At 44.8% G+C, this 20,370-nt stretch overlaps 1 protein-coding gene across 5 annotated transcripts in view; it reads left to right on the top strand.

Annotated features, from left to right (window-relative positions):
* Positions 1–20,370, top strand: part of LOC124000085 (RNA binding protein fox-1 homolog 3-like) — a 458,756-nt gene that overhangs the window by 63,790 nt on the left and 374,596 nt on the right. For all 5 annotated transcript variants that reach the window (XM_046306204.1, XM_046306199.1, XM_046306207.1 and 2 more), the window contains exon 3: positions 15,522–15,650. The gene's annotated coding sequence lies outside the window, so the exon portion shown is untranslated. The remainder of the gene's footprint in view (positions 1–15,521; positions 15,651–20,370) is intronic.

Genomic DNA, 20,370 nt, shown 5'->3' on the forward strand with positions numbered 1-20,370 from the left:
GACAGAGCCCGACAGGATGCTGTCGATTGTGCATCTGTAAAAGTTTGTGAGTGCTTTTGGTGACAAGCCAAATTTCTTCAGCCTCCTGAGGTTGAAGAGGCGCTGCTGCGCCTTCTTCACCATGCTGTCTGTGTGGGTGGACCAATTCAGTTTGTACGTGATGTGTACGCCGAGGAACATAGGGGGTTGCTCCCTCTGCTGTTTCCTGAAGCCCACGGTCATCTCCTTTGTTTTGTTGACATTGAGTACGAGGTTATTTTCATGACACCACAATCCGAGTGCCCTCACCTCCTCCCTGTAGGCCGTCTCGTCGTTGTTGGTAATCAAGCCTACCACTGTAGAGTCGTCTGCAAACTTAATGATTGAGTTGGAGGCGTGCATGGCCACGCAGTCGTGGGTGAACAGGGAGTACAGGAGAGGGCTCAGAACGCACCCTTGTGGGGCCCCAGTGTTGAGGATCAGCGGGGTGGAGATGTTGTTACCTATCCTCACCACCTGGGGGCCGCCCATCAGGAAGTCCAGTACCGAGTTGCACAGGGCGGGGTCGAGACCCAGGGTCTCGAGCTTGATAACGAGTTTGGAGGGTACTATGGTGTGAATTGCTGTAGTCGATGAACAACATTTTCACATAGGTATTCCTCTTGTCCAGAATGGTTAGGGCAATGTGCAGTGTGGTTGCAATTGCGTCGTCTGTGGACCTATTGGGGCGGTAAGCAAATTGGAGTGGAGGTGTCAGGTAGGGTGGAAGTGATATGGTCCTTGACTAGTCTCTTAAAGCACTTCATGATGACGGAAGTGCTATGGGGCGGTAGTCGTTTAGCTCAGTTACCTTCGCTTTCTTGGGAACAGGGACAATGGCGGTCCTCTTTAAGCATGTGGGAACAGCATACTGGGATAAGGATTGATTGAATATGTCCGTAATCACACCAGCCAGCTGGTCTGCGCATGCTCTGAGGACGCGGCTGGGGATGCAGTCTGGGCCTGCATCCTTGCGAGGGTTAACACAGGAGAGTCTGCAGGTTTTGGTAGCGGGCCGCGCGAGTGGCACTGTATTGCCCTCAAAGCGAGCAAAGAAGTTGTTTAGTCTGTCTGGGAGCAAGACATCCTGGTCCGCGACGGGGCTGGTTGCCAAATAATCAGTGTCCAAACCTCTGCATTTTATTTTGACCACAATTTCTCGAAACCAATAGCAATACACTTTGAAATGTAATTTCTCCCCCAGTATTTAACAGAATAAATATTGATTGCATTCCATGAGTGATCACTCTGTAACCCTTCATCCATCCTTAATAATGTTGCTCACAGGCACATTCTTTCAGCTTGGCTTCCATTAATAACCAGTCTACGTGACATTGTCAACATTCTTCCCCCAAACAACAGGGTCTGTCAGGCATGCCTGTTTCGCAATCAGGTCATTTAATGTATTTCTATAATTGATAGTGCATAACATGTTGATACGTGGTTATCCTGTAGTGTGTATGGCCTTTTATCTCCTTGAGTGAAAGAAATTCCCAACGCAGCTTCCTGAGATCATCTATTTATCGTGTGGCATTTAGCAGGGCCTGATGACAGCAGCTCTTCACTTTAATTAAAGGTTCAACCTCTTCCCTGGATGACACATTGACTGGTTTGTGCCTTGGAAAAGTGAAGGTACATGTCTAGTCCATCAGACTCCTTAGGCCATGGCTCGCCAACCTTCAAGGTAAAGAGCAGTGGAGATGGCATTTTTGTGAGGTCATCACAGGGCAAGACCACAGAGACTTGTTGGAATAAGGAGGGTTATCCAGACATACACTTGTTAATCAAAAAATATGGTGATTATGTATTGTGTCATCTCTTTCATTTATTGTAACCTCTTAATGTTTTATGGCTCTAAAGGTTGTTTATTTGTCATTATTGTTTATGTATTTGTATTAACTTGTCCCCTCCTACGAAGCCATGGTTCTTTCGTTAAGTTTATAGTGACCTTCTGCTTTTACAGATGTGGGATCTGCAACTCAGTCGGTAGCAGTGAATGGCTAATGGTCCGTCCCTCAGCTATTTTACGGCTGACTGGAGAATGTGTCCACTTTGCATGGTTCCCTTCCTCCATTTTTCAAACTTTTCCTGAGTTGTGGGTGACACAGCTTGAAAGGGTTTCAGGAGAGGCAGCACACCAATGAAGAGTAAGCCCAGATGATACAATCACTTTGTTCAGCATGAACACTTCGGCAAACATGTCTCCCTTCTGCGGGCAGCCACAAGGCTTGTGTGTAAGACAGCGGATTGGCTCTTCTTCTCAAAGTTAACCCTTGAGATTTCATACTAACAGAATTCCTGGAAATCCGTACTGCACAGGGACTTGACTCATGTTCCTATGAGTCACCACCAGACAAGGATCAAGACTATGGATGGACATAAATACATCCATCTATACACAATAATCTCTTCTCAGCATTTATGGCATTCAAGAGTGTGTTCATACAATAAAAGCAATCAGGTTTAGGCCCTGACTCACAGAGATTGTAATGACAGGTAGGTTTAGGCCCTGACTCACAGAGATTGTGATGACAGGAAGGTTTAGGTCCTGACTCACAGAGGTTGTGATGACAGGAAGGTTTAGGCCCTGACTCATAGAGATTGTGATGACAGGAAGGTTTAGGTCCTGACTCACAGAGATTGTGATGACAGGAAGGTTTAGGCCCTGACTCATAGAGATTGTGATGACAGGAAGGTTTAGGTCCTGACTCACAGAGATTGTAATGACAGGTAGGTTTAGGCCCTGACTCATAGAGATTGTGATGACAGGAAGGTTTAGGTCCTGACTCACAGAGATTGTAATGACAGGTAGGTTTAGGCCCTGACTCACAGAGGTTGTGATGACAGGAAGGTTTAGGCCCTGACTCATAGAGATTGTGATGACAGGAAGGTTTAGGCCCTGACTCACAGAGATTGTGATGACAGGAAGGTTTAGGCCCTGACTCATAGAGATTGTAATGACAGGAAGGTTTAGGCCCTGACTCATAGAGATTGTGATGACAGGTAGGTTTAGGCCCTGACTCACAGATGTTGTGATGACAGGAAGGTTTAGGCCCTGACTCACAGAGATTGTAATGACAGGTAGGTTTAGGCCCTGACTCATAGATTGTGATGACAGGAAGGTTTAGGCCCTGACTCATAGAGATTGTGATGACAGGAAGGTTTAGGCCCTGACTCATAGAGATTGTGATGACAGGAAGGTTTAGGTGTGTCTAGAGTGGGTGTCATAAAAGTGCCTGTCTTGATAAATGTCTCTATCCAACGTATAAATTAAAACACTGGCACACCGAGATCAAACGCATAGAGCCGGATGTTTCCCAGCACTGCAGAGTGAACCAGGCCACTGAGTGGACAAGGAAAAGGGACTGAGCGCTAGTGATGTTGCTGGAAGCTCCCTAATGACACCTCCCTGCAGTAGTGGTATTGGTGAGAGGAGTTGTCTGGGCTTTATGCTCTCCTTCCTTGACAGCCCCTGGGATCCCTTTGTCCTGTTGTAAACCATTCTGAAGGAAGGACGCCTAATTGCTCGGCGCACACTAATGAGTTTGCAAACTAATTAAAGGGGTATATTACGCCCTGTGGGGGCCCCTATCACTAAGAAAGCCAGGGACATCTTTAATGAGGGGCCTTGATAACCCTTCAAAGGAAGGATGTGTAGTGTCTGTAATGATGCCCAGGGTAAAGCCAGGCTCAGCCGGGAAGAAGTGTGAACCATGCCGTCCTGCCGCTGCTCTGCTCAGCTCACCTCGGGTGTGTGGAGACTCGCAAGCAGATGCCAAGTGTTTTCAATCCATCGCCCACAGCTACCTACCTACATGTCCAACTCACTCTCCCTTCAGTGAGTTCAAAGAGCCACGCTGCACCTTTCCCACAGCAGGAGGCATATAGGCAGGTTTATAAGAAGGTAGGCCCCACGCTCATATTGTTTAGAAAAAGATGAATATTTCCAGTGAGTAATTTTTTAAGAATAAGATGAAGCATTTTGTTGTTTTGACTTTCAAGTAGTAGGCTGACCTATATCACACTCAAACTTCAAATAGCAGAAACAGTGGGAAGCAGCTGGGCAGAATAAGAAAGAGTGTTTTTTATAAATAGTGTCTGTGTCATATGGACTGAATTCAGCTTGGAAATAGATGAAGGTCAGCATTAGTCCTTATTCATGATTTCCTAGTCTCTTCATCTATGACAACACATGGCAGCCTTTGCTGAAGATTCAGACAGTGCTCTCAGTCTTATCTGATGGGATTGCAGCGGTGACACGATACAGTAAACAGCTTCTTTCTCCAGCAAAGTCAATCCTCTCTTCAGTACACAAGACAATTTTTTTGTTTGTTCACAATATTTTCTCTGGTGACAGTGATGGCTGTTATTTTGCCTGTGGCTCCTGTCAAAACTAACATGGCTTAATTGACTGCGAGCGAATGAGCCCCTGGATTGATCCTGTCAGGCTCCTGAGGAAGTGATGCTGCTCCATCTGTGAGGCGCAACTCCAGCGACAGCAGCAATCTGTTGCTTGGGGATGAGCCAAGGCATTAAAAAAGGCTGAATTACTGAGAGTACCTCAGGCACATCACGTGGATCCTGATCAGCTGTCAGCCACGGCACACACCAGTAAACACGTGCACACAGACACTAAAACACACACACAAAGTCATTCGTCATTCCAGTCAACACACTTTGCACCACGGATACTAATGGAAAACTCAAGTGGTCTCAATATCTCCCTGAAGGTATTGAAGGAAATCAGAATAGTCTTGTCTCCGCTTGGGCTGTCCTCAGGGAATTTATAAAACACAGGCTGCTGTCACACATTCTTCAGGCATTGTCATTTGTTCTAAAAAATGATGGTGTGTAGTCACCCTGTTGTCTTTCCCTTTCCCCATTCTTCAAACATCAAATATGCCCTGTCATGACCCAACCTTCCACCTCGCTCTTTCTCTCTGCCTCTCCCTTCTCCTCCCTCTCTCCTTCTCTCTGTCTACTAAAGTGTGTGGTGCGGCAGCGCCTTCTGGCATGATTAAATATTTAGACGCCTGTCAATGTAGATGGCGGTCAGAGACGCGGCAGAATAATCTGGGGGACAGCTGCTGTGCCACATCTGGGTGCCACTGATAGCAGGGGAAGGTGTGCGGCTGTCTTCCGTTGGAGCCGAGAGGAGACTTCAGAGCCGCAGCCATCTGTCAATCAGTGGGGCAGAGTCGTAACGAAGCTCACCATTGTGGGCATACTCAGACGGATTGATGCCTGACAGACTTTGGGTGGCATCGGAGAGTCGTAGATGGTACTTTTGTTGGATAATTTTGTGTGCTTCTGTACCTTTGAATTCCATTCCTCAGCGACAGACAGAGCCTGGCCTGGTTGCTGTTGCTCAATGTGTTTGAGAATTCATAAATAAATAGCCTGCCTATGCACACTGTAATCCAATTTATCTCTCATTATCATCAACCTACAAGGATATTCGCTAACATATTTTTGTAAGCATAATGTGGCAATGAGGTCTCATTCACTCTATGTTTTCAACACGAGAAAGTAGGCTAGTCATTTGAATGACTGTGGACTTTGTTTGGTCTTGCTGGTAATGCGAGGTGGCTGGAGGTGCGATGTGTCGGAGCATTTGAAGAAGATTGAGTGTGAAAAGCCGCCCACTTCTCTTTTCCCTGCACTTTTCATCTGAGTGGGTGAGCGGGCCAAACGTGAATGGCTGTAGCTATCCAGTGGTGCTGTGCTGTGAGGCCGGTCGGCTGGCCTGAAAATCACTTTCCGTTCCTCTCCTAGGCACATGCGACAGGATATGGATGCGTCTCCTCTCGGCTCAGGCCCTCCCGACAACGTGATTAATGGCACTCGCCTCTCTCCCCATCTCATTCTGTTACTGTCAGAGTTAAGTGGGCCGAAGACAATAATAAACAGTCAGTCTTCTGTGAACCCCCTAACACGATCATTCCACCCCACCCAAACCACAATGAGAGAGAGGAAGAGGGGTGGTGTGTATTTGAGACAGAAGGAGAGGTAGAGGGGTGGTGTGTATTTGAGACAGAAGGAGAGGTAGAGGGGTGGTGTGTATTTGAGACAGAAGGAGAGGTAGAGACAGAATGGTTGCGATGGAGTGAAATGGAGGAAGAGACACACATCAGGAGAGAGATAGTGTCTGATATATGCGTGAGAAAACAGCTAATAGAGAAAACAGTTAGGACAATTGTAAAACCATGTTTTGAATATGAAATGAGAGCGATGGAAAAACAAGGAAGGAAATAAAATAGAGTGACAAGAAGTTTGAGAGCGATAGTGTGAGAGAGAGAGAGAGAGAGAGAGAGAGAGAGAGAGAGAGAGAGAGAGAAGATAGGTCAGGTCCCAGACCTGCTGTTTTATTCACTAGTGTGCTGTCTTTCCCTGCCTTTCCTCCCCCGAGCCTGTCACTTCACTCTGCCACTTCCTCTTGAGCCCAGCATTCCCTCCTTCCCTCACTCCCAAGCAGCCCCACAATGTTTCAGGATACCAACAGACCCTGTCACACAACGTTTGTCTTCCTCCACCAGACATAGAGAGAACGCTATGATGTCACGGCTCTTCTCAGGCTTTCCAACAACGAGTAGGAATAAGAGAACAGGTGATGGTTTGATTCATGTGCCTGGACTGGATAGTTCCCCTGGCTGACTGTGGGTTAGGAGCCCCAAAGCCCCTCAGCCGATCCCCCTAAACCGTGGGACCCTCTCTCCATCCTCCTCTCCTCGCTCCTCTTATTACGGAGGATGACTAGCCCTACAGCCCTGTACTCAGTGACCGCGAAATCCACAGGCCCTTGTACCATTCTCATCCTCCATGCCAGGGGATCCCTTTTGTTTCTAGAAGATCCAGAGAAATGAAGTGCCATGATCTCATCACACAGGCCCATTGTTTTCACTCTCATACACACTGTGTAATGGCCATGGAGATAAGGGGATGATTCAGGCCTTTCACTGGAGGAAATGGGAACGCTTGCCGGAGAAGAAGTGAAATTACTGTTTGATGGCTTTTGGTGGTGGGGGGCATAATTACTGGATGGATGGAGGGATGGATGGATGGGTGGAGGGATGGATGGAGTGTGAGGAATCTTAACACACGGGAGATGAGTATATCTAATACTGCAGACAGTTGGAAGGAAGGGAGCATGCAGAAGGTTACATACACAGCGGGTTGCCTTAATGGATGTGTATGTATAATAGCAGTTGTACTAAAATAGCGTATTTTTTTCTCCCCAACCCTTGCCCCTTCTGGATTGAAACTCCCATTGTTGATAGCAACGCTGATTACGATATTGTTCCATGCGCATCACCATAGTAACGTCAGTTAATTTCATATTGTTTGTGCATGAGATAGTTGCTAGGGCCTTTAGGAATATGAGATGAGCTTAATATATTTGGCAACTGGCATAAGGCTCATCAACACATTCCAGAAAACAAGGGTCAGAGGATTACAGGATGGTGTAGTAAGAGCATAAATACTATGCAGGATTATAATTAGCCTCCGTGTATTTAAACACACTCCCACATTGACTTCTGGGGGAAATGTTGTATTAGTTGGGTGGCTTTTCTTTTCTCCCTACTTTTAAGTAATTTCAGCAGCAAACAAAAGCCTCTGTGATTAGGCGACAACGAGTCACGCCAGATCGACATTAGCCATGCCACAAACTCCCTCTGGAACCACCTCTACCCAGGGAGAGAAGGAGAGGGAGGGCATTCAGAAAGGAGTCAGAGTTAGCTTTGAAGCCCTCTGTGAAGGAGAACTGAAAAGGGGGATCGATGTGAGAGGGAGCCTGATAAGATAAGGCAGGCACACACAGGGCTGTATCCTCGGGGTGGAGAGACTACAGTGGGGGGACAGGAAAGGGTTTCCTGGTGCCGAGGCTGAGGCCTGGACCTGAGGGGAATTAATGTAGAGAGAGACTAGAGACTGACTCGGCTTCCCACTCCAGTCCTCCTAGTCTCCCACCTCAGCATTCAGCTATCGTCTCTCTCTCTCTCTCTCTCTCGCTCTCTCACTCTCTCGATCTCTCGCTCTCTCTTTCTCTCCATCTTTCCCTCTCTCTATCCCTCCCTCCCTCCCTCTCCTCCTTCCCATCCCTCTCTATCTCTCCCCGGCCATGGCAGCTTTATCATTCATTTCCGTCCAGAAGTGGGGAGAAGTTGTAAAGCTAATTAAGGTGCGGGGATGCGGCGGCTCGACAGATGTGCATTGAGACGGCCAGCTATTAAGTAGCGGGGATAATGGTGTGCAGACCTAGTGGGCAGTGGGGGCTGTGTTGGAGGGAACTCTTTACCTGGGCCTGCATGTTAATAAGAGCCTGCCTGCCTGCCTGCCTGCCTGCCTGCCTGCCTGCCCGCCCGCCCGCCCGCCCGCCCGCCCGCCCGCCCGCCCGCCCGTCCGTCCGTCCGTCCGTCCGTCCGTCCGTCCGTCCGTCCGTCCGTCCGTCCGTCCGTCCGTCTGTCTGTCTGTCTGTCTGTCTGTCTGTCTGTCTGTCTGTCTGTCTGTCTGTCTGTCTGTCTGTCTGTCTGCCGAGAGCAGGGAATTAGAGGGGAAGGGAAGCGTGCCGCCTGCCACTTACTGAAGAAACAAGACTGCCTAGCTGATTAGGAGCACAAATTCACCCAGGTCGGTAAGACAGGGAGATATGCAGTTCTGTAGGACAGAGAGAGAGAAAAAAGACCTGTCTTTATTAACAAGGAATAATGTGAGAGGAAAATGGAGCGGAGGATATACTGTACCTGTTGTGGATGTTGAACAGTAGAGTTGATCTGGTATTGTTGATCACAGTCATCAACATTAGATATATCTATGTGGCATTTTTCTCTACTTGATGTCATTGAAAGCCATAATCACCAGCTAAATGAGACAGAGAAGTGGGCCGTGGTTGAAGTGTTGCACTAAGAGTACTTTGCTGGATCAAACAGTATATTAGAGGTGTTTGGCTCTTGACTAGTACACAATGTTTGCTTTTAGCTCTTGACTTTTATTGATCATACAGACCATACTACTGCCAAGTGCATTGAAGCTGTATGAGAAATGTAGGAAATATGTGAGTGATCGCAACTCAAATATGTGTTCTGTGTTATGGGTTTTCATGTGTAGATTAGTGAAACAACATCTCAATTTAACACAACTAAATGTGGAAAAAGTCAAGGGGTGTGACTACATTCTGAAAGGCAATGATTATTCTGCACAGACCTTTTCAACATTAATGTAGTGCACCGACAAGTCTACGTTTGTTGAATGAAATATGATATCAAACAGAGAAACCCCACACTTGAAACAAAATAGCAGGGTTCGTTTTTAGAGCGTAACACATTATTTTCTCTGTTTGGATGAGAGGAAAATGCTAACAATAATTTCCTCCTATAGATGGTTGCACAGCTCCAATCTCCCACACAAAGCCTTGTTCGCCAGCTATCTCCCAGTTTTTAATTAGCTTCCTTCAACACAGACAGTCTGATCTTACTTCTGCCTAATTGTGATTATTTACACAATAAAGGTTTATGGGTATTTATAGCCCCCTTTTCCTCCCAGTATTCAATGTCTGCCGTTAATAATGAGTAGGAAATGATTTTCAACACTCCATCATTATCTGTGTCTTCAAGTACTGGCTTCCTTTTAATATGCTAATGCTGGCTGATATAATCGCCTAGTAATTGTAAAACACTTCAAGTACGACACATTTTGTGTGGCACTCTCCTGAATGAAGAAATCACAGTCAAGACAAAAAGCTGCGCTTGAATATGTTGAGGATCTGTTTGTGTTCTCAGGAGAGATGCTTCGGCTCGGCAATGAATGGTTATTCCATTCTAGATGGCAGAATTCCAAATGACACGGCGGCGGTGTATCCTGAAGGAAAAGTGTAGGTTAGCTCAGCCTCAAATCCCACATCTCCATGCTCCTGACGCTCGCCTCTGTCTAATCACCAGGCCCTTTATTCCCAATAATCAACCACACAGAGAGTTTACAGATTACCATTGATCCTATACGAGAGAGCAGATTTATAGTAGTTGGGTACTGCTGTCAAACCGTCTTAAATTAATTGTGCATTAAGTTAAAGGTGTACAAGGTATCACTGAATCCATATGGAATAACAGGGTTGATAAATAGGGTTGATAAATAGGACTTGGTAACAACAATTGCAACCAGGCACATCCTGTCATTGCTACTCTAACTTCCGCGATGCATACAAAGACCTCCCCCGCCCCGCCTTCGGCAAATCTGACCATGACTCCATTTTGTTGCTCCCAGCCTATAGACAGGAAACGCCCATGCTCAGGCCTATCCAACGCTTGTCTGACCAATCGGATTCCACGCTTCAAGATTGCTTCGATCACGTGGACTGGGATAACATTGATGTATTGACTCAGTGAGCAAGTTTATTAGCAAGTGCATCGGAGATGTCTTACCCACTGTGACTAGTAAAACCTTTCCTAACCAGAAACCGTGGATTGATGGCAGCATTTGCGCAAAACTGAAAATGCAAACCACCCCTTTTAATCAGGGCAAGGTGACCGGAAACATGACCAAATACAAACAATGCAGCTATTTCCTCCGTAAGGCAATCAAACAAGCAAAGCGTCTGTATAGAGACAAAGTAGAGTCTCAGTTCAACGGCTCAAACACAAGACGTATGTCAATCACAGATTACAAAAAGAAAACCAGCCCCGTCTTGGACATCAACGTCTTGCTCCCAGACTTCTTTGCTCGCTTTGAGGACAACACAGTGCCGCTGACATGGTCTGCTACCAAAACCTGTGGGTTCTCCTTCTCCATATCCAACGTGAGTAAAACAGTTAAACGTGTTAACCCTCGCAAGGCTGCCGACCCAGACGGCATCCCTATCCCAATCCCAGTCTGCTGTCCCCACATGCTTCAAGATGGCCACTATTGTTCCTGTTCCCAAGAAATCTAAAGTAATTTAACTAAATGACTTGCCCTGTTGCACTCACTTCTGTCATGAAGTGCTTTGAGAGTCTAGTCAAGGATCATATCACCTCCACCCTACCTGATACTCCAGACCCACTTCAACTTGCTTACCACCCCAATAGATCCACTGACGATGCAAACTCCATCACACTGCACACTGCCCTATCTCATCTGGACAAGAGGAATACTTATGTAAGAATGCTGTTCATTGACTACAGCTCAGTATTTAACACCATAGTACCCTCCAAACTCGTCACCCTGCCCTGCACAGACATGATCTGGCTCATGGGACAGCCCTTTTCTACTGTTACGAATAAAAACCCACCTGAAGAAATCCTCTTCAGACCACGCATACCTCGGTCAGCTGAGGGAGCGAAGGTTGAGTAGAGACCACAACAACCTCAGTATAAGGTAAGGTTGTAATGGTTGTTGAACTCCTAACCATACCACATTGGCTCCACGGCGGGAAATGGTTCAACTCTGAGACTATCGATCCCGACAAAATAAGAGCAAATCTTAGATTCAAATTACTAGTCTGCAGCTAGAAATTATGTCAACCTGTAATGTGAAGACCGGCAACCACCAAAACATTTATTCTATACGAACATTTCTGAATGGTTCTCTTAAGTATCCATTCTAACCAACAAAAGACTCCAGGGAAGCAGAGAGATGCTTGGGTGAACTTTCCAACAGAAAGACAGATGATTCCAACAGAGATCACGATGACACACTGAGTGTAAATATATATTGATTGCAATTATTCCCGAATGAGTGAGCGTTCATGTGCAAAGGATTAGCATTTCAATTAATATAATTGTCAACTGTGTAGTGACTCTTTTGTCTTTCCCGCCCTTCTCAGTCCACACCCACTTCCCTTTGTCCACCGAGCCGTCATATCGGCTTAGCCCACTAGGGAACCTCCCCTATCATTTCCTTGTAACCATATCTACTGTTTGTGTGTTTATGCATTTCTGTGATTATTTAGTTAGTTAGTAAATAACTGATTAAGACAATTGATGTATGGATGATTCATAGTTGGGTTCGTGCAGATAACAACAACGACGTTTGGAATGAGACTAACATGAGGTAAATAATAATTCATTAATTAGACTAATTGATCAGATATTAAAATATCTGAAGAGTTATATTAGGAAAATTATAACTTTGTAGCTGATGATTTTCCTTGGTGCCCCAACTTCCTAGTTAATTACATTTACATGATGATGATGATTTAATCACGTAATAATAATTATAGAGAATTGATTTGATAAAATAACAGTCTTCACTTTAATGATGCCAAAGACACGACACTTATATCTCTCAAATTGTGTGCACAAATGTGTTTATATCCCTGTTAATGAGCATTTCTCCTTTGCCAAGATAATCCATCTACCTGACAGGTGTGGCATATCAAGAAGCTGATTAAACAGCATGATCATGACACAGGTGCACCTTGTGATGGGGACAATAAAAGGCCACTCTAAAATTTGCATTTTTATCACACAACACAATGCCACAGATGTCTCAAGTTTTAAGGTGGAGTGCAATTGACATGCTGACTGCAGGAATGTATACCAGAGCTGTTGCCAGAGAATTTAATGTTAATTTCTCTTCCATAAGCCGCCTCCAATGTCGTTTTAGAGAATTTGGCAGTACATTCAACTGGCCTCACAACCGCAGACCACATGTAACCGTGCCAGCTCAGGACCTCCACATCCGGCTTCTTCACCTGCGGGATCGTCTGATACCAGCCACCCGGACAGCTGAGGAAACTGAGGAGTATTTCTATCTGTAATAATGCCGTTTTGTAGGGGAAAATATTATTCTGATTGGCTGGGCCTGGCTCCCCAGTGGGTGGGCCTGGATCCCAAGTGGGTGGGCCTATGTCCTCCCAGGGCCATCCATGGCTGTGCCCCTGCCCAGTCATGTGAAATCCATAGATTATATGAACTATAACTCAGTCTTTGAAATTGTTGCATGTTGTGTTTATATTTTTGTTCAGTATATATATAGCAGCCTTCTAGATGTCTAACCAACCATATATAGATTCATATTCATATATTACTCCAATTACATTTACATTTAAGTCATTTAGCAGACGCTCTTATCCAGAGCGACTTACAAATTATCCATGTGGTCTTTGTATTAATAATAGGCTATAACTGGTCGCGATACAGCCGTATTACTATGTAATTACATAGCAACACCTATGGAGCTACTATGTTGTTACTTCAGTTATAACTGTGTATTTACTGTACATCGCGATCAGGGCAACTTAATGTAAAGTGTGACCAATCTTGGTTATTGTTTCTTAACCCAAATGATGAAAGCCTTGTTCTCCCCATGTCCTTAGAGGGATGGTGCCTGGTGCTTTTCTGTTGGAGAGGAGAGGATGGGATCCTGACTGTTTCTCTCTTTCTGCTGTTATTTCCCTGTAGAGCAGGGAAGAGTGAAGGGAGCTATGAGTGATCGACTGCGCCTCTATTCTATGAGTTTTAGGGGGATTTGAAGTTATTGAAAGTGTGGTGAAGGGTGACAGCTGGGAGATGTCTATGTGATGCCTATCAGGCGGCCGGGTGCCTGCCATCATGGTTGTGTGCATCCAGCCAGTCTTCCTCTCAGCCTGTCCCCTCAGGCAAACGGCACAAGCATTCCACTCCACTATCACATACATGTTGTTGTACTACTGGCCAATCATCTGCAGTACTCACATATGAGATTTCACCAAGGTTGCACAGAAATTTGATATTGATATAAAATGGCTGTATAGGGCCTTTAAAAGTGGGAAATTGGGAGGTATGTGAATGATGAATGATAGATAGATTGATGGCGAGAGAGAGAGAGAGGAGGCATTTTTGGGGGGGCTATTCCTTAACGATTCCTCTGAGTAGCCATGCAAGGAATAATGGATGTGTAATGTGGAACGACAGCTTGCAGAGCACTGTCATTAATGTTGTAATTCACTTTTAGTGTTTCTACTATTGCACTGCAACAGGAGGCACAGATGTCACCTGAATCAGCTCCTTCTAGCAGCCAGAGCACACCCTGTCTTCACCAGCTGTCTATGAACGCACCCTGCCAGCCCACCGTGTGTGCAAATGTGTGCAATGGTGTGTATGTGTGTATGTGTGTGTGCGTGCGTGTGTCCATGATGCCCGGTAAATGTCCCCTTCCAGAGTACACTGTATGTATTGATACAGAAAGTAAATCCATACTGTTATAGTATCTTGTTACATAATTGGAATCAAAAACAAATGGATTTTCTTTGCCATTTTTCCTTCTGGTAAATTATTATAGAATACCAAGACTTAAATACTTAGTTAATATTTGGCCCCATTAAAAAAAAAAGACAATCGTATTAGTACTCTCCCTACTTTATGTTATAACTCATATTGGGACCTTAAATGAAGTGGATGCTTGAATACCCAACACAAATGTCTCCCATCTCTTTAATATAAGTGCAAACGTTCACCCTGGAGATCACCCTGACAAAACCACAGAGGGATATGACAGAAGACGAAAGAAAATAAGTTCTCTAAAAGAAAATAGCTGACTGACTGTGTAAGCTCAGCTCAGCTCAAAATGAGAAAGTTCATTATATGGCCGTCAAGGTGAAAGGAAGACATCTCCTGGCAGACGCAGTTAAAATGTCCACCTCTCTTACTCAGAGGAGAAAAGAGAAGGAATGAAGAGAGACAAATGCTGTTTTGTGTGTGTGTGTGTGTGTGTGTGTGTGTGTGTGTGTGTGTGTGTGTGTGTGTGTGTGTGTGTGTGTGTGTGTGTGTGTGTGTGTGTGTGTGTGTGTGTGTGTGTGTGTGTGTGTGTGTGTGTGTGTGTGTGTGTGTGTGTGTGTGTGTGTGTGTGTAATAGAGAGAGTAAAAGAGTGTGTGTGTGTGTGTGCTCGTGTGTGTCTGTTCCAGTACAGACAAGGGCAGCAGTGTTAATGGTATTGCTCTGTAAAATGACCCTTACATCCGTTTCTTCATACATTTCCACAGTACTTCAAAAGTCCTCATATTTTCCCCTTGTCAGCAGTGTATCATTGTTATGTGTATGTGACCTCTAGAAGGAGCTTGTGTTCCTTCATGTAGCATTTCATGTTCAGCCTGTGCTCCCTTGTTATTTGATTGCATTCTGAATGCATTTTCCCTAACAATGAAACAGAAGGTTATCCCTGTTGACATATAGCTTCTATGGTTAGTCTCCTGTGCTAATACAGGGCTAGCCTATGAATATCAGTTTAATAGACAAAACTAGTTTCATTCCACTAATATTTGCCAACACAAGTGGATGCTTAAAATAGCTCCTCTCACTCAGTAACACTACTGTATATTATGCTGAGTGTGCCACTTATAATACAGCCTCAAGCTAAGGCAGCATTAGCCATACCTCCCCTGGCGAAGCAACATTACCACATGAAGTGGTATCAGGGAAACTACTGTAGCCCTGTGTGAGGAGGAGCCACAGTGTCAGAATGGTTCCACACAGATGTGCTAAATAAATGGGATGTTTGATACAGTACATACTGTAGTGTTTCATAGCAGATGTTGCTGTCCTTTGTCTCGCAGACGCTGCTTCACACAGAGTGATGCTGAGACTGGCTTAGGCTTGCAGCACCACTGAAGACTTACACGGCACTAGTCAATGACTATTAGCCCCAAGACCAGCGAACAGTGATCTACTGACCTCTGAGACAGGTAAGACTGTTACAGATGTGAACATTTAACACCCTGTCTAGATAGCTGTTACATATACTACAGAACGAGGCTCATTTCACCAACATGTAGGATACTGGTTCCTTATCCTCATATGAATAAAGTTCTCTCAGATGTAAACCTTCATGTGGCAGAAAGTGATGTGGGCGCCGGACATGGGGGGGGGGGGGCTAGTGGGTCTGGGCAGGTGTAATGTAGTTGATGTTTGTATGATGTTGTCGTTTGTATATGAATGTTACGTATTGTTAATAAAATATCAAAAATTTAAAAAATGATAAGAAAGAAGTAAATTGTATACACTACCAAAAGACAATATTATCAGGAAGTCTTTCCCTGTGTCCTGTGTACTCAATGACCGTCTCACTCTCAGCATCAAATAGCACAGTTACTTGTTTACTTCACTATGAATTACGAACGCATGTTTGATTTAACTCAAATCTATCACTGAACTGCAGTATACAATAGATCTCATTCAAATTAGTCCGTTTCTGCAGTTGGGTGGAAATGTGTTGAATCTTTTCACACTCACCTCAAAGCTAGTCATCATTTTCCTTTTCAAGGGAAGTGGTGTCAGAAGGAGACGTGGCATGGGTTTGTGTTTGTTTTGTTCTTGCATAGAGAGTAGTTACTTTGGAAAGCGCAGGTCTGGCTCGGTGATGGAGCGTAGGATGATTCAGCAGGAATCCAACAGCCCATGTGACTGATTCACATTTGAACATAAGCAGAAATATGGCCACTCCAGGGAGTTGCGGGGAGGAATGGAAAAATAGCCTCAAATCTCTCAGCAGCAAATCAAAAGTCTCTTTGTTTAAGTCCTGTTCTGTGTCACCTTCTCTATGGCTCACCGGTGTGTTGTGGTGTACATGGTGGTACTGATTGCTCTTATTCAAAATAAACACCATGACAAAGATGGGGAAGAGGAGTTTTTTTGAATGTGCCTCTCCTGAAGAGGAGGCCTGAGAGGATTATATGGCTCAGTGGGCACCGTATTGTGTAGGGAGTGTAGGGGGTACCCATTTGAATCCCAGCCAAGAGACAGACACAATGTTGCAGGGGATAATGTTGCCTCCCAGCAATGAAACTCTGGAGGTTTGGAGTGGTTTAGGGGGAAGCATGTTAAATTAGCCCATTTCTCCTCCCTCTCAGCCATGTCTGACGCTTCTCTTCTTTCTGACCGCTTTGTAGGAGAACCTGAGAACTGTACGGAGGAGTCGTTTGCTTTCAATTCTTTAGGTGCCAAATTGAATGCCCTCCATCATTCCTCTCTCTGTGTATCATTTGCATTGACATATCTAATGCATGCACATTTTCAAATACTAAGCAAAGGCAGAGATTTCGCCCTTTATCCAAGTATCCTAGAAACACTGTGTGATCTGCTCCCGTCAGCACCACAGAACTTTCCCATACCCTTGGGTCTTTGTGTCCCTGGTTTCAGGTTGGTTGTTTACAGTACAGAGGGGTTGTGTTCCGTGCCCCCCCCCCCCCCTTCCCCCAGTAGCGTTGGGCAGCGGGGTCTCACAGCCTCGTCATCCAGGACAAATTGGTGGATAGCGGCTCATTTACTCGGAGCCGTCATGAATGGACTGTGCCGTGACTGTGTAAACAAGTGCAAAGACTCCCAAGGGCATTCCTGCATAAATAATGACTCCAGGAGATGTTTGCCATTTGTATCACTCACTGGCTGCAGACATGGGTCAGCTAGTCTCCTCTATTGGGAGGCTTCAGTAAACAACAGCCATTAACGACCCGGCAAGTTTACCTGCCTGGTGTGTGGGAGCATCCTCATTGGCTACTGGGCCTTCTTGGCTTCTCTCCCAATTCAGATTCTTCCTGTTCATCTGTTCATAGCACTCATTTCCATCTCTCCTGGTGAACGTCAAGGTTTTATGTAGCTTTTGAAGGGATGTAACAGAGGGACTGTTGAGAGTGTGTTCAAGTCTTACATGCTGTGTTTACTTGAGCATCATCTTCACTGTGCTTCACTTCATCCAGTCAACTGTGTGTTCAGGAATCCACCCAGGTCTTAACACCAGCTGTAAACACTGACTAATCAGATTGTGGGGCATATCCAAAAGTCTTTATAGGTTTGAGCTCCAGGTGTGGGTTTGAGGGAGAATGGCTAGCATGAGCTTTGCAAGGGAAGGTGATGTGACAGCGGGAGAGGGAGGCAGAGTGAGCGGGAGAGAGAGAGAGGAGAAAATAAAGACAAAGAAACACCCACTCCTCATTAGCTTAAGCATCGTGTGTATCCATCATCCTGTAAAATAACATCTGAAAAAAGAGAAAGCCCACGTCTGCCACGCGGCAACATGGGATGGAGATATAAAATGAATCTCTGCACTTAGGCGGTGCCATCTGTTCATCTGGGTGGAGAGCACGCCTTTACGCCACACGTTCTCCCTCCCTCCCTCCCTCTCTCTCTCTCTCTCTCTCTCTCTCTCTGTCTCTGTCTCTTTCTACTCAACCGCCAGAGAAACCATCTTTGCTCAGAAACCAGAGAGCTCAACAAAACGACATGCCTCAATGCCAACCCCGGGGCTACGTTTTTTCCTCTTGTTCTTAATTTCCCTGATAGTGTGCATATCTTTATCCAGTTTTTGATACAATATGCGAAAAACATAGTGACATAATAGAATTTGAGCTCCATGTGAGAAATAGGATTATCTTGGGCGAGATTGTCAGCGACGTGTTACGGTAATCACTTTCTTCCAGGAGCCGAGAGACGTGACTCACTCGCAACTTGACCCGCTGTCATCATCTATTCCGTCTGACAGTATTTATGCAGTTTGCTTGATCTGGTTTTCCTTCAGGTGCTTTAAAAAATGAATGGAGAGCCCAATAATATATATATAAATGTGGAATAATGAAAAATAATCCTTGTCCACCTTGGGGCCCCAGCCAGCTACCTAGCCAGTCAGTCAGTTGGTCCGTGTTGTGTTGTTGCTCCAGACGTTGTTGTGGATCGTCAACTCGGTGGAGCTGTGTGTTCTCTAGGTCTCCTCTCCACATCTAGTCAGACTCCCCAGTGTTCTAATTGATACAGGATGTGTTTCACAGGCCTCTGGAGGAAGGTCACAATGCATGACTTTGACACACTATGGATCCACACAGAACAGAACATTCACAAATAAGGCTCCTCTCTCACCCATAAAACTGTTACATGTTTTTTTTTTCTCTCAAAAGTTCATGTACAGTCAGGAAAAAAGACCAAAAAATAAATGTAACAAATACTGAGCTATATTGTATGCTAAAACAACTGGGAAAGTATTATTTTATACTTATATAATTGCTCAGAGAAACAGATTTTGTTTAACAAGTAATATTTATTTCTAAAGAAGATAGGGGTCAAAATGATTGGCACCCCTGTTTTAAATACCTTTCAATACTTCACCTTACGAGAATAACGGCACTGGGCCTTTTTATAAAATGTTTTATGACATTGGGGAACACATTAGGAGGGATCTTAGACCATTCCTCCATACATAATTATTTCAGACCCTTGATATCCTTTGTCTGAGCTTATGGACTGCCTTCTTCAATTCAAACCACAGGTTTTCAATGGGGTTCAAGTCCGGAGACTGAGATGGCCATTGCAAAATGTTGTTTTTTGTAGTCAATTAACCATTTGTGGATTTTGATGTGTGCTTGGGGTTATTGTCTTGCTGGAAGATCTACTTTACGTCCCAAGTTTCCGCCTCCTAGCAGAGGCAACCACGTTTTTTGCAAAAATGTCCTGGTACTGGGTGAAGTTCATGATGCTGTTGACCTTAACAAGGGCCCCAGGACCTGTAGAAAGATGGTAGGTATGGGGTTCTTTTCTGCTCATGCATTCTTATTTCCATGCCAAAACCACCACTGGAGTTCGCGCCCAAAGAGCCTTATTTTTATGTCGTCTGATCATAGCACCAGTTCCAATTCAAGTGCCAATGCCGTTTAGCAAACTCCAGGCATTTACATTCATTGGATGACATGAAAATAGAGCTCTTTGGCCACGTACACTAGCGGCAGGTTTGGTGTCAAAGAAAGTTGCATAAGAAAAAATAACTCCATACCTCCTCTAAGATATGGTGTAGTATTTCTGATGTTATGGGGCTATTCTGCTTCCTCTGGTCCTGTGGTACTTTGCCCAATACCAGGACAGTTTAGCCATAAACCTGTTTGCCTCTGCTAGGAGGCTGAAACTTGGCCGCAAGTGGATCTTCCAGCAAGTCAATAAGCCCAACTATCAATATCCACAAATAAAATGTTAATTGACCAGAAAATCCACATTTTGCAATGGCCATCTTAATCTCCAGACTTGAACCCTATTGAAAACCTGTGGTTAGAAATACTAGAACAGAAAATCCACACGGTTTAGATCGAAAGGTTGACATCCTTCAACAGTTGAACACTTTGAAGCTTGAATATGGCACAATAAACACCCGGTATGCAGAGATTGCTGCCATGAAATCCAAGCACCAATATGTTGAGCAAGGTGAAAGTGCAGGGAAAATGTTTGCTTGGTAAAGGAAGGAAGAGGAACATATCATCCATAGCATTCGAACCCCAGATGGTAGCATAACAATGGATACTTCTGAAATAACTGAGTCTTTAAAACCTTTCATCACAAACTGTATCAATCTGAAAACATTCAAAGGATGATATAAACTATTTCCTTAATGAGGCCATTTTAGCAACTATAAGTGAAGCAGAGAAAATGTAT

The sequence above is a fragment of the Oncorhynchus gorbuscha genome, linkage group LG16 (assembly GCF_021184085.1).
Source record: "Oncorhynchus gorbuscha isolate QuinsamMale2020 ecotype Even-year linkage group LG16, OgorEven_v1.0, whole genome shotgun sequence".
NCBI classification, from domain to species: Eukaryota; Metazoa; Chordata; class Actinopteri; order Salmoniformes; family Salmonidae; genus Oncorhynchus; species Oncorhynchus gorbuscha.